The 15,017-nt window shown below is 46.3% G+C and overlaps 1 protein-coding gene across 1 annotated transcript in view; it reads left to right on the top strand.

Moving 5' to 3' along the window:
* Window positions 1-2,960: 2,960 nt before the first annotated feature.
* Window positions 2,961-15,017, top strand: part of LOC308385583 (uncharacterized protein) — a 119,976-nt gene continuing 107,919 nt past the window's right edge. The window contains exon 1 of the transcript XR_013969565.1: window positions 2,961-3,086. The gene's annotated coding sequence lies outside the window, so the exon portion shown is untranslated. The remainder of the gene's footprint in view (window positions 3,087-15,017) is intronic.

The raw sequence follows: 15,017 nt of genomic DNA, 5'->3' as shown, positions 1-15,017 counted from the left end.
TGTGGGAGCGTCCCCCCGAGAGGGACTTCCTAATGATCCTCTACCTAATCACACAAGACAAGATATGAAAACGGGTGTAGGTAGGATACAATTTAAACAAGTAGTATAAAAGAGGTGATATTTTTGGTGACAATGCTGGTGTGAAGATTGTGCTGTTTTGATCTCAGCACTGGAGCCCCCCAGGGGTGTGTTCTGAGCCCCCTGCTGTACTCTTTGTACACATATGACTGTGTGGCCACTACCAGCTCCACCACCATCATCAAGTTTGCTGACGACACCGTCGTGGTGGGCCTGATCTCTGATAACAACGAGACGGCCTACCTGAAGGAGATTAGGAATCTGGAGAACTGGTGCCAGAGGAACAACCTCCTTCTAAACGTCAGTAAGACAAAGGAGCTGATAGTGGACTTCAGCACTAAGCAGGAGAGGAACTACCAGACCCCCGTCATCAACGAGTGCCCAGTGGAGAGAGTGGACAGCTTCAAATACCTCGGAGTTCACATCACGCAGGACCTGTCATGGTCCTGTCACATCAACACCGTGGTGAAAAAGGCCCGACAGCGTCTCTACCACCTCAGACGCTTGAGAGACTTCCAACTGCCCTCCAAGGTGCTCAGGAACTTTTACTCGTGCACCATAGAGAGCATCCTGGCGGGAAACATCTTAACCTGGTTCGGGAACAGCACCATGCAGGACAGACGAGCTCTACAGAGGGTTGTGCGGTCAGCTGAGCGCACCATCCGCTCCGAGCTCCCTGACCTGCACTCAATCTACAGCAGGCGGTGCTGGACCAAGGCCAGGAAGATCGTGAAGGACTTCAGCCATCCCAACAACAGACTGTTCTCTCTGTTGAGGTCAGGAAAGCGATTCCGCTCCCTGAAGACCAACACAGAGAGACTGAGGAGGAGCTTCTTCCCGCAGGCGATACGGTCTCTCAATCACACCACCACACAGTACTGACCCACACATATGGTTCTTACACACACACTGGACTTTCTGGACTTTGGTTTTGCACAACACTGGTCACTATATTCTTCATTTCCGGTTAATACTTGTACAGCTGCTGTTATTGTGTATATATTTATTTATATGTAGATTTCTTCATACATTCTTATATAGTTCTATATTGTGTCTTTTGTTGTACAGTTATTTTATTTTCAACTTTAATTTATATATTTATCTTTATCTTATTCTTCCCAGTTAAATTTACCCTTCATTCTAATTTGTGTTGTACAGTTATTTCATTTTTAACCTTAATTTATATTTTATTCCTTCCTAGTTAAATTTACCCTTTTTAATTTTTCATATTTATTTCCTATCTTATTCATAGCCTTTTCCTTTTTTGTTCTCTTTAGGTCACGAGCAGTTGTCCAAGCATTTCACTACATATCGTACTGTGTATGACTGTGTACGTGACAAATAAAATTTGAATTTGAATTTGATGGCGTTGCAAATATTCCTTTCATTCCTTTAATATTCCTTTAAAACCAAGGAAATATTTGGTTTCAACGCTCAGTTTATTTTCAGGGAATATTCCAGCAGTTAAAAGTGTTGATAAATGAACTCGAGTGTCTAAAAATGGGCAAAAAGGGCAAATTGCAAACATATGTACATTGTGTGTAATGGGATTTGGCAAGATTGAGAGATCTGCCGGACATAAAGAAAAATGTAAATATGAGACTGACAAAAAATTGATAAAAAGAAAGACTAAATGAAGCAAAACACTGGATGGTACAGCTCATGAAGGCACAAACATGGCCTGCTACTGGATGTGTGAGAGGCAGAGAGAAGGGGGTGGGCTCCCAGACATCGCAGTGAAGGTCAAAGGTGAAAATAAGACATGCAGAGATTCAGCAGAGAGAAGACGCTCACTGTCTGTGCATGTTAAGAATATCATGATTAAATAAAGTTCGTTTAGGGATTTTTATACATTGCAACGCTCTATTAAGAGTTGGCCCTCCATGTAATAATGGGGTAAAAGCGTGAATTTAGCTCTTTGATTGAACTGAATTTTTGAGACTGACATGCAAAGCTGCAGAGGGATTTCCAAACATGCTTACATATCATAACCAGTTAAAGTCAGGGTGCAATTTTCCTGGGCTAAAGGAGTCTGAACACAATATCCCAGACTTAGATAATAAGTACAAAATAAGGTTATTTTAGTTACTCTCATAAATTCTGTGTAATTATCTATAAACTCATATAAAAAAAAAAAAGAAACACCCAGCACGCCCCTGCGGGCGGTTTATCCTTCAAGCTCGGGTCCTCTACCAGAGGCCTGGGAGCTTGAGGGTCCTGCGCAGTATCTTAGCTGTTCCCAGGACTGCGCTCTTCTGGACAGAGATCTCCGATGTTGTTTCCGGGATCTGCTGGAGCCACTCGCCTAGCTTGGGAGTCACCGCACCTAGTGCTCCGATTACCACGGGGACCACCGTTACCTTCACCCTCCACATCCTCTCCAGCTCTTCTCTGAGCCCTTGGTATTTCTCCAGCTTCTCGTGTTCCTTCTTCCTGATATTGCTGTCATTCGGAACCGCTACATCGATCACTACGGCCGTCTTCTAATGTTTGTCTACCACCACTATGTCCGGTTGGTTAGCCACCACCATTTTGTCCGTCTGTATCTGGAAGTCCCACAGGATCTTAGCTCGGTCATTCTCCACCACCCTTGGGGGCATCTCCCATTTTGACCTCGGGACTTCCAGGTTATACTCGGCACAGATGTTCCTGTACACTATGCCGGCCACTTGGTTATGGCGTTCCATGTATGCCCTGCCTGCTAGCATCTTGCACCCTGCTGTTATGTGCTGGATTGTCTCTGGGGCATCTTTACACAGCCTGCACCTGGGGTCTTGTCTGGTGCGATAGACCCCAGCCTCTATGGATCTTGTACTCAGAGCTTGTTCTTGTGCTGCCATGATTAGCGCCTCTGTGCTGTCTTTCAGTCCAGCTTTGTCCAGCCACTGGTAGGACTTCTGGATATCAGCCACCTCCTCTATCTGCCGGTGGTACATACCATGCAGGGGCCTGTCCTTCCATGATGGTTCCTCGTCTCCCTCCTCTTTCTTGGGTTTCTGCTGCCTGAGGTATTCACTGAGCACTCGGTCAGTTGGGGCCATCTTCCCAATGTATTCTTGTATTCTTGGGGCTACATGAATAGGATGAGGGACCTATGGATTCTTCAATACCCAACATCCACAATGACGGCGAAACAACTAGTAGCTCAGTGTTCCAACATTCGAAAGAAGGGACTGCTCTCACAGCTAGAGATTGACGAGGTACAACATAAATGCTACGGCAAGGAGGAGTCAGGACGCCAGGTCAGGGGGGAGATATCATCACCCCCACCCGAGATTGGGTACATAGCCCCAAGTGCGATAGGAGAAGGATCGTTGAGTGCGAGAGGAACTGACCTGAAAAATAGGATCATGGCCAAGCTTGAAACCTGGATCCCTGGATTACGTGAAGTACCCTCAGAAGGTCTGCTAGATGATGTTAATGCAGCACTACGGGCAATACCTACAACCACGATTACCGACACTAACAAGCTGATCTACAATACGGCAGCAGTGATCAGTGAGATGCTTGGCTACAAGTTGAACAGCGACAAGGGGCAGTACCCTCCATGGAGAAGGAGGTTAGAGGACAAGATCAAAGTAGCACGGAGGGAGGTTAGCCAACTAACGGAGTTGCAGAAAGGTGCGACAAATAAGGTGCCTAAGAAATACAGCAAGCTGTCCATACCTGAGACCTTGGAAACTGCCAAGCAAAGACTCACAGCCTTGGCCAGCCGCTTGAGGAGGTACACCAGAGAGATAGAAGGCAGGAGAATAAACCAGCTGTTCTCCACAGAACCAGCAAAGGTGTACTCTCAGTGGCAAGGGAACAATAAGAGAACAGCACCACCAAGGCTGGAGACGGAGCAATACTGGAAGAGCATATGGGAGAAGGACGCAACCCATAACGGCAATGCTCAGTGGCTAGAGGATCTGAGGGCAGACCACAGCGACCTCCCTGAACAGGGTCCAGTAACCATCACAGTGGCAGATATCCAAGAAAGGGTCTCCAGTATGAAGAGTTGGACAGCACCAGGGCCCGACATGGTTCACGCCTACTGGCTGAAGAAGCTGACTGCACTCCACGAGCGTCTGGCAGCACAAATGAACCAGCTGCTAGTTAACGAGAGACACCCGGAATGGCTAACTGAAGGCTGGACGGTCCTGATCCCCAAGGACCCCAAGAAGGGACCGGTCCCCTCCAACTACCGACCAATAACCTGCCTCAGTACTACATGGAAGCTCCTGTCAGGCATCATATCGGCTAAGATGAACAGGCACATGGGTCAATACATGAGCGGGACACAGAAAGGAATTGGCAAGAATACCAGAGGCGCAAAACACCAGCTACTGGTAGACAGAACAATCAGCCGAGACTGCAAGACCAGACTGACCAACCTGTGCACTGCCTGGATCGATTACAAGAAGGCCTATGACTCAATGCCCCACAGCTGGATACTGGAATGCCTAGAATTGTACAAGATCAATGGGACCCTAAGAGCCTTCATCAGGAACTCAATGGGGATGTGGCGTACAACACTAGAGGCCAACCTCGAGCCCATAGCACAAGTCACCATCAAGTGCGGGATCTACCAAGGAGATGCTCTGTCCCCACTGCTGTTCTGCATAGGCCTGAACCCCCTCAGTGAGATCATTAACAAGACTGGCTACGGATAATGACTACGGAACGGAGCAGTTGTCAGCCACCTCCTGTACATGGATGACATCAAGCTGTATGCCAAGAGTGAACGAGACATCGATTCACTGATCCACACTACCAGGCTATACAGCAATGACATTGGAATGTCGTTCGGACTGGAGAAGTGTAGTCGGATGGTAACAAAGAGAGGGAAGGTAGTCAGAACTGAGGGGATTGAACTACCAGAAGGCAACATTGCAGACATAGAGGACAGTTACAAGTACTTGGGGATCCCGCAGGCAAATGGGAACCATGAAGAGGCCGCTAGAAAAGCTGCAACCACCAAGTACCTGCAGAGGGTCAGGCAAGTCCTGAGGAGTCAGCTGAATGGTAAGAACAAGATCCGGGCCATCAACACGTACGCCCTGCCCGTGATCAGGTACCCTGCTGGGGTAATAGGCTGGCCAAAGGAGGAGATAGAAGCCACTGACATAAAGACAAGAAAGCTCCTTACCATGCATGGAGGGTTTCACCCCAAGTCCAGCACCCTGAGGCTGTACGCTAAACGGAAGGAAGGGGGCCGGGGACTGGTGAGTGTCAGCACCACAGTCCAGGATGAGACAACGAACATCCAAGAATACATTGGGAAGATGGCCCCAACTGACCGAGTGCTCAGTGAATACCTCAGGCAGCAGAAACCCAAGAAAGAGGAGAGAGACGAGGAACCATCATGGAAGGACAGGCCCCTGCACGGTATGTACCACCGGCAGATAGAGGAGGTGGCTGATATCCAGAAATCCTACCAGTGGCTGGACAAAGCTGGACTGAAAGACAGCACAGAGGCACTAATCATGGCAGCACAAGAACAAGCTCTGAGCACAAGATCCATAGAGGCTGGGGTCTATCACACCAGGCAAGACCCCAGGTGCAGGCTGTGTAAAGATGCCCCAGAGACAATCCAGCACATAACAGCAGGGTGCAAGATGCTAGCAGGCAAGGCATACATGGAACGCCATAACCAAGTGGCCGGCATAGTGTACAGGAACATCTGTGCCGAGTATAACCTGGAAGTCCCGAGGTCAAAATGGGAGATGCCCCCAAGGGTGGTGGAGAATGACCGAGCTAAGATCCTGTGGGACTTCCAGATACAGACGGACAAAATGGTGGTGGCTAACCAACCGGACATAGTGGTGGTAGACAAACAGAAGAAGACGGCCGTAGTGATCGATGTAGCGGTTCCGAATGACAGCAATATCAGGAAGAAGGAACACGAGAAGCTGGAGAAATACCAAGGGCTCAGAGAAGAGCTGGAGAGGATGTGGAGGGTGAAGGTAACGGTGGTCCCCGTGGTAATCGGAGCACTAGGTGCGGTGACTCCCAAGCTAGGCGAGTGGCTCCAGCAGATCCCGGAAACAACATCGGAGATCTCTGTCCAGAAGAGCGCAGTCCTGGGAACAGCTAAGATACTGCGCAGGACCCTCAAGCTCCCAGGCCTCTGGTAGAGGACCCGAGCTTGAAGGATAAACCGCCCGCAGGGGCGTGCTGGGTGTTAAAATATATATATATAGGCTGGGGTCTATCACACCAGGCAAGACCCCAGGTGCAGGCTGTGTAAAGATGCCCCAGAGACAATCCAGCACATAACAGCAGGGTGCAAGATGCTAGCAGGCAAGGCATACATGGAACGCCATAACCAAGTGGCCGGCATAGTGTACAGGAACATCTGTGCCGAGTATAATCTGGAAGTCCCGAGGTCAAAATGGGAGATGCCCCCAAGGGTGGTGGAGAATGACCGAGCTAAGATCCTGTGGGACTTCCAGATACAGACGGACAAAATGGTGGTGGCTAACCAACCGGACATAGTGGTGGTAGACAAACAGAAGAAGACGGCCGTAGTGATCGATGTAGCGGTTCCGAATGACAGCAATATCAGGAAGAAGGAACACGAGAAGCTGGAGAAATACCAAGGGCTCAGAGAAGAGCTGGAGAGGATGTGGAGGGTGAAGGTAACGGTGGTCCCCGTGGTAATCGGAGCACTAGGTGCGGTGACTCCCAAGCTAGGCGAGTGGCTCCAGCAGATCCCGGAAACAACATCGGAGATCTCTGTCCAGAAGAGCGCAGTCCTGGGAACAGCTAAGATACTGCGCAGGACCCTCAAGCTCCCAGGCCTCTGGTAGAGGACCCGAGCTTGAAGGATAAACCGCCCGCAGGGGCGTGCTGGGTGTTAAAATATATATATATACACACACAGGGAGTGCAGAATTATTAGGCAAGTTGTATTTTTGAGGAATAATGTTATTGAACCCAAAAAACTCATTAATATCAAAGCTGAATGTTTTTGGAAGTAGTTTTTAGTTTGTTTTTAGTTTTAGCTATTTTAGGGGGATATCTGTGTGTGCAGGTGACTATTACTGTGCATAATTATTAGGCAACTTAACAAAAAACAAATATATACCCATTTCAATTATTTATTTTTACCAGTGAAACCAATATAACATCTCCACATTCACAAATATACATTTCTGACATTCAAAAACACAACAAAAACAAATCAGCGACCAATATAGCTACCTTTCTTTGCAAGGACACTCAAAAGCCTGCCATCCATGGATTCTGTCAGTGTTTTGATACCAGCCCAAACCAGTACTCCACCTCCACCTTGCTGGCGTCTGAGTCGGACTGGAGCTCTCTGCCCTTTACCAATCCAGCCACGGGCCCATCCATCTGGCCCATCAAGACTCACTCTCATTTCATCAGTCCATAAAACCTTAGAAAAACCAGTCTTGAGATATTTCTTGGCCCAGTCTTGACGTTTCAGCTTGTGTGTCTTGTTCAGTGGTGGTCGTCTTTCAGCCTTTCTTGCCTTGGCCATGTCTCTGAGTATTGCACACCTTGTGCTTTTGGGCACTCCAGTGATGTTGCAGCTCTGAAATATGGCCAAACTTGTGGCAAGTGGCATCTTGGCAGTTGCACGCTTGACTTTTCTCAGTTCATGGGCAGTTATTTGGCGCCTTGGTTTTTCCACACGCTTCTTGCGACCCTGTTGACTATTTTGAATAAAACGCTTGATTGTTCGATGATCACGCTTCAGAAGCTTTGCAATTTTGAGACTGCTGCATCCCTCTGCAAGATATCTCACTATTTTTGACTTTTCTGAGCCTGTCAAGTCCTTCTTTTGACCCATTTTGCCAAAAGAAAGGAAGTTGCCTAATAATTATGCACACCTGATATAGGGTGTTGATGTCATTAGACCACAACCCTTCTCATTACAGAGATGCACATCACCTAATATGCTTACTTGGTAGTAGGCTTTTGAGCCTATAGAGATTGACAGACCACGTGACTTTTGCGCATTGCATGCTGGGAACTTGTGGCAAAACAATCCAAGTGTCATGGTCCTGGGTCGGTGACCCAGCGCTTTTAGTTTGTTATCATTTTCTAGATGATGATTGTTTAAGTTCTGTGTTCTATTCAGTCTGCCTCTGAGTCTGCGTCTGTATCTGTCTGTCTATGGTGTCACCCCATCTGTTTGTGAATCTGTCTGTTTAGTTCAATGTCTTGTCTGGTTCCATGTGTCTGAGTTTCCTGTTTTATTGTGAAGGTCCGTGTCGTATGTGAGTGTGATCAGTTTACGTTTCCCCTGTCCCATCAGCCCAGATTCCTCCCAGCTGTGTTGCCCTCCTGTCTCTCATCCCCTGATTACTGGTGTGTGTATTTAAGCCCTGTGTGTTCTCCTGCCTGTTGCCGGTTCGTCTGTGTAACTCCGCGTCAGTCTGTGTTCCTCGGTGTCCTGCTCGTCTCTCTGCCTCTCTTCCCTTTTTGTTTCATCTCAGGTTTGTCATTTAGCTTTCCCAGTTCAGGTCTTTAGTTTTGTCTTCCCTCTTGCCTGTTTTGCCTTCTCACCACTGTGTAAATAAACTCACCGGCATCTCATCCACTGCCTGCATCTTGGGTCCTTCTTCTAACTCCACACGGCTCGCCTCGGCAGCCGTGACACCAAGTACCGCATCAAATGCAAGCATTTGCAGCACCGCAAAACGTTCATTCTTCGGTTCCAATAAATTCTTGCTTTTTCTTTGCCCCCCAAAAAGGTATGTACAAAACGAAGGAGAACAATGCCGGTCCGTACAAAGACAGACTTGATGAAAAGTCAAAGAAAAGATACGAGGAAAAAAATCAAACCAGTGAAAGGGTTAGATCCTTACGAGCACACAGAGGGACAAAATACGTTAGCGTGCTGCCCAACTTTCACCATGCTCATATTTATAATTATACGGTTCTTGGAGTGAGTGCATACACTCATGAAGTTTAGTAACTTCAGGTCACTGCAACAAGCCCAGGTACAGTTTACCGACGGATGGGTACAGGACCTTGAAATGCACCGTGTAGAAAGTAAAGACCATCGTACGTATCATAAGTTTACCAGTCTCACAAATCGTCTTCATAAATACACATTCGTTAACCGTTTATTAATAGGACCTTTGAGCTCAATGGTAATTAATTAGTAGTGGAAATAATTTCTGGTACGCGTTACAGAAATGTAGCAGTGACAATAATATTGTATGCTGTAATCGTACTGGGCAATTAGTGATACAAAACAACTGTTTTATCCTGTGAATAAAAGTATGTTTTTGTCAATGTACCATAATAACAGAAGCGAAACACAATATTGTGTCAGGACAATTTACTATTTATGCACAATAAACAAAGGAGCATAGCACGACAATTTCTGTTCAGCGCCAGACTTGCTTGTAACCTATATCACCAATTATGTTATGAAAAATGACGTATTAACTACAACAGCAGACTGACGTCACATTTTCAATCTCTATACAGCTTGGAGTAAGACAGCATGCATGAAGAGGATGATGTGGACAAAATACTCATTTGCCTAATAATTCTGCACTCCCTGTATACAGTGGGGCAAAAAAGTATTTAGTCAGCCACTGATTGTGCACGTTCCCCCACCTAAAATGATGACAGAGGTCAGTAATTTGCACCAGAGCTACAAATCAACTGTGAGAGACAGAATGTGAAAAAAAAATCCATGAATCCACATGGTAGGATTTGTAAAGAATTTATTCGTAAATCAGGGTGGAAAATAAGTATTTGGTCAATAACAAAAATACAACTCAATACTTTGTAACATAACCTTTGTTGGCAATAACAGAGGTCAAACGTTTACTATAGGTCTTTACCAGGTTTGCACACACAGTAGCTGGTATTTTGGCCCATTCCTCCATGCAGATCTTCTCGAGAGCAGTGATGTTTTGGGGCTGTCGCCGAGCAACACGGACTTTCAACTCCCGCCACAGATTTTCTATGGAGTTGAGGTCTGGAGACTGGCTAGGCCACTCCAGGACTTTCAAATGCTTCTTACGGAGCCACTCCTTTGTTGCCCGGGCGGTGTGTTTTGGATCATTGTCATGTTGGAAGACCCAGCCTCGTTTCATCTTCAAAGTTCTCACTGATGGAAGGAGGTTTTGGCTCAAAATCTCACGATACATGGCCCCATTCATTCTGTCCTTAACACGGATCAGTCGTCCTGTCCCCTTGGCAGAAAAACAGCCCCATAGCATGATGTTTCCACCCCCATGCTTCACAGTAGGTATGGTGTTCTTGGGATGCAACTCAGTATTCTTCTTCCTCCAAACACGACGAGTTGAGTTTATACCAAAAAGTTCTACTTTGGTTTCATCTGACCACATGACATTCTCCCAATCCTCTGCTGTATCATCCATGTGCTCTCTGGCAAACTTCAGACGGGCCTGGACATGCACTGGCTTCAGCAGCGGAACCCGTCTGGCACTGCGGGATTTGATTCCCTGCCGTTGTAGTGTGTTACTGATGGTGACCTTTGTTACTTTGGTCCCAGCTCTCTGCAGGTCATTCACCAGGTCCCCCCGTGTGGTTCTGGGATCTTTGCTCACCGTTCTCATGATCATTTTGACCCCACGGGATGAGATCTTGCGTCGAGCCCCAGATCGAGGGAGATTATCAGTGGTCTTGTATGTCTTCCATTTTCTGATGATTGCTCCCACAGTTGATTTTTTCACACCAAGCTGCTTGCCTATTGTAGATTCACTCTTCCCAGTCTGGTGCAGGTCTACAATACTTTTCCTGGTGTCCTTCGAAAGCTCTTTGGTCTTGGCCATGGCGGAGTTTGGAGTCTGACTGTTTGAGGCTGTGGATAGGTGTCTTTTATACAGATGATGAGTTCAAACAGGTGCCATTCATACAGGTAACGAGTGGGGGACAGAAAAGCTTCTTACACAAGACGTTACAGGTCTGTGAGAGCCAGAGATTTTCCTTGTTTGAGGTGACCAAATACTTATTTTCCACCCTAATTTACGAATAAGTTCTTTACAAATCCTACCATGTGGATTCATGGATTTTTTTTCACATTCTGTCTCTCACAGTTGAAGTGTACCTCTGGTGCAAATTACTGACCTCTGTCATCATTTTAAGTGGGGGAACTTGCACAATCGGTGGCTGACTAAATACTTTTTTGCCCCACTGTATATATATATATATATATATATATATATATATATATATATATATATGTGTGTGTGTATAACTAGACTTTTTGCATATTATGTAAGGTGTGGCTATATAAATATATGTACAACTCTGTGTATATGTGTTTATGGACAGGCATGCAATGTAGTGACAAGAAAGTAGCCTTGCAGGGAAGGAAAGACCTGAATCTCTCATGGTTGGGGGTTGGGGGATGGTGTGTTTGCACAACAAAAGCAGGAGAACAATGGAGCTGAAGACCTGTGAAAATCTCAGCGGGGTGCCAAGAGGTGTTAGGGTCGGGGGAATTTGCGCAGGGCTAGTAAATCTAGTAGTAGGGACTTGCACCAGGGAAAAAAAGGCTCAGTAATTCTAGTGTTATGGATCAAACCTCTACCAACATGACATTGATTATGCAACTCTAAGCATATATGAGTAGATATTTCTAAGCATAAATGACAATCAACAATACAAATCTAACATCTGCAGTTCCACACTCTCATGGGAAACTACATTCTCCCCCTCCAGTCTCTTATCCTCCTGCTCCTGCAGTAACAAAACAACACAAAGCATCCACCGTCTGTTGCAGGCTGGATGAATTGTTGCTCAACATTTACTACTCCTAAGGTCGGCTCGGGACTCATGTGATCAGTGTCCCCTATAAGTGAATTTCTCCCAAGCCCATTATAATCATGGAGAAGCACACTTTGCGACTGTTTTCAGTAAGAACATTTCATAGCGCTTTAAATTTCAATCTTTCAGGCCTGGTTTAAAGAGCTAATTATTAAATCACGAACTCACAAAATATCAAAATATCACCTCTTGTGGATCACACCTCTCAGTGCACTGTAACAAAAGCAAAAACAAACGTAACCAATAAAATACTAATATAATAACATATACTAGGGCCCGTTGCAGACATGTCCAAACATAAAACCATCTCTCTCTCTCTCGTAGAGAAAGAAAACAACCCAAACCTCACTGATAAAATCAACCTACTACTCTGCAAAACCCAAAAATCAGTGAGACATTCACAGGAAGGTTTTGCTTCCTCCCGGGACAACATTGTGTGGGAATGAGAACATCAGGTACTGTAGCACCTTTTGTTCCTTCTTGAATTAAGTCTCAATCACAGAAAATGTGGCGCTCCGAAATAAAACTTACATTCAAACTTCATCATTTTCACTCTGTACCACTGCTCCTCATCAGGGCTGTGTCAAGCACAGTAAACATTTCAGTCGAGGCCTTGAGCCATAAAGAGACATCACGCACAGACATTCTTTTCATAACCAGACAATTTTAGACCTTGTTCCTTAAATCTACCTAAATGCCCCCTGGGTGACATAAAACACATTCTAAGTAATCAATGGCTTCTTGTAACAGATTCTGTATTTGGATGTTTGTGTGCAGCATTTCACATATCAGCATAAGCATTTGTTAGCAAAGCATTCTTCATTGCATCAGCGTGTGTGTGTGTGTGCATCACTCTTCATTGCACGAGCATGTGCACGTGTATTTGTGTGTGTCACTTCTCAGTGAATCAGCGTTTCGGTTTAGGTGTGTGTGTCATTTCTCACTCAATCAACGACTGCGCACGTGTTCATGTGTGTGTATCACTTCATTCTGGATCAGTGTGTGTGTGTGTGTGTGTGTGTGTGTGTGTGTGTGTGTGTGTGTGTGTGTGTGTGTGTGTGTGTGTGTGTTCATCACTTTCCTGTTTTTGTGTTTTGGGTAAACCACTGCCTGAAGCATACAGAGAAAAAACAAAAAACAAAACAAAAACAGACGAACAGGAAAATGATGTTGTGTTGGTTGTGTTACAAAGAGAGGGAAGAAACACCAAGCCAGGCCCTGTGTCAGCCTTCCCTTCCCCCCCTTTTTTTTCTCACAATATAATCAACTCCTAGCCCACCAAGTTGACAGGACAACACAGATACATGTTTAAATTCTTAAGATCATGTTTAAACTCACAAAAGAGAATTTTCCTTCCTTCATTAATTACTTGTGTTGTTCAATCAGCAGAAAACCTCTCACAATTTGACTCTCTTAACCACTAAATTTATTGTTTCATCACTGGTTGGTCATACCAGTCTCTTTCTTTTCTTTCTTTTTTAAGTTGTTGTCCTGCAACCCAGAGAGTTCATTTGTTAGTAGCATATAAACTTCACCATTTAATAACAGGTGTATTTTAAGTTCTCTCTCTCTGTGCCTCCCCAGGCCAAACATTGTTCAGACTTGTTATGATGGGGCTTATGGTCACATTCTTATGGGTACCAGCGCATCGTGGAGGTAAAGGAAATGAAATGGCAGATAGGACAGCAAAAGTCGCAACAAGGAGACCGATGGTAGATATGGTTATTAGTGTGAGTAGGACGGAGCTCAAGAGTACAGTACGATACAAAATGAAGGAAAGGTGGCAAAAGCAATGGGAGGAAGAGAGGAAAGGGCGATGGTTTTATAAAATCTAAAGGAAAGTGGGGAAAATGAGAAGTACAGGCCGAAACATGATAGAGGATACGATTATATCTCGACTGAGATTCGGACACACTGGTTCAAATAGCACCTTGTTTTTAATAGGTAAACACTGTACAGGGGAGTGACTGCAGTAGGGAACAGGAAACAATAGAACATGTTTCTTGAATTGTCAGAGGTTTGAACACCATGAGACCGGACAGTGTGCGCACCGCGGATGACGTCAGTGCGCACACTGTGTCTGAGGAGGATGTGCGGAAGTGCTTCAGGAAGGTGAACGCACGCAAAGCTACTGGTCCGGACGGGATTCCCGGCCGCGTCCTCAGGTCATGCGCGGCTCAGCTGGCTGGAGTGTTCACGCACATCTTCAACCTTTCCCTCTCTCTGTCTGTAGTCCCAGCCTGCTTCAAAATGGCCACCATCGTCCCTGTACCCAAATCCTCCACCATCTCCTTATTGAACGACTGGCGACCTGTAGCCCTGACCCCCATCGTAAGCAAATGCTTCGAGAAGCTGGTCAGGGACTTCATCTGCTCTGCACTACCCGACTCACTGGACCCTCTACAGTTTGCATACCGCCACAACAGGTCCACTGATGATGCCATAGCCCTGACACTACACACTGCCCTGTCACACCTGGAGAAGAGAGACACGTATGTGAGGATGCTGTTTGTAGATTACAGCTCAGCATTCAATACCATCGTTCCCTCGAAGCTGGACAGGAAACTGCAGGATCTAGGACTGAGCAGCTCCCTCTGCAGCTGGATCCTTAGCTTCCTGTCTGACAGACGCCAGGTGGTCAGACTGGGCAGCATCACCTCATCCCCCATCACACTGAACACTGGTGCTCCACAGGGGTGTGTACTGAGCCCTCTCCTGTACTCACTCTACACCTACGACTGCACAGCCACTAACAGCTCCAACATCATTGTGAAGTTTGTGGACGACACTACAGTGGTGGGTCTTATCACCAACGGTGATGAGACGGCTTACAGGGAGGAGGTCAGCGCCCTGACCCACTGGTGTCAAGACAACCATCGCACCCTCAACGTCGCAAAGACAAAGGAGTTGATAGTGGACTTCCGGAGGTGCAGAGAAGTACACACCCCCATCACCATCAACGGCGCTGCTGTGGAGAGAGTGAGCAGCTTCCGCTTCCTTGGAGTACATCTGGCTGAGGATCTTACGTGGTCAGTACACACAAACAAAACAGTGAAGAAGGCGCAGCAGCGCCTCTTCTTTCTCAGGAGACTGAAAAGATTCGGCATGAGCCCCCGCATCCTCAGGACCTTCTATCGCTGTGCCATTGAGAGCATCCTCACTGGATGCAT

The sequence above is a fragment of the Rhamphochromis sp. 'chilingali' genome (assembly GCF_963969265.1).
Source record: "Rhamphochromis sp. 'chilingali' genome assembly, chromosome: 18".
NCBI lineage: Eukaryota > Metazoa > Chordata > Actinopteri > Cichliformes > Cichlidae > Rhamphochromis > Rhamphochromis sp. 'chilingali'.
The sequence above is the reverse complement of the archived record's forward strand: the minus strand, read 5'-3'. Positions and strand labels throughout refer to the sequence as shown.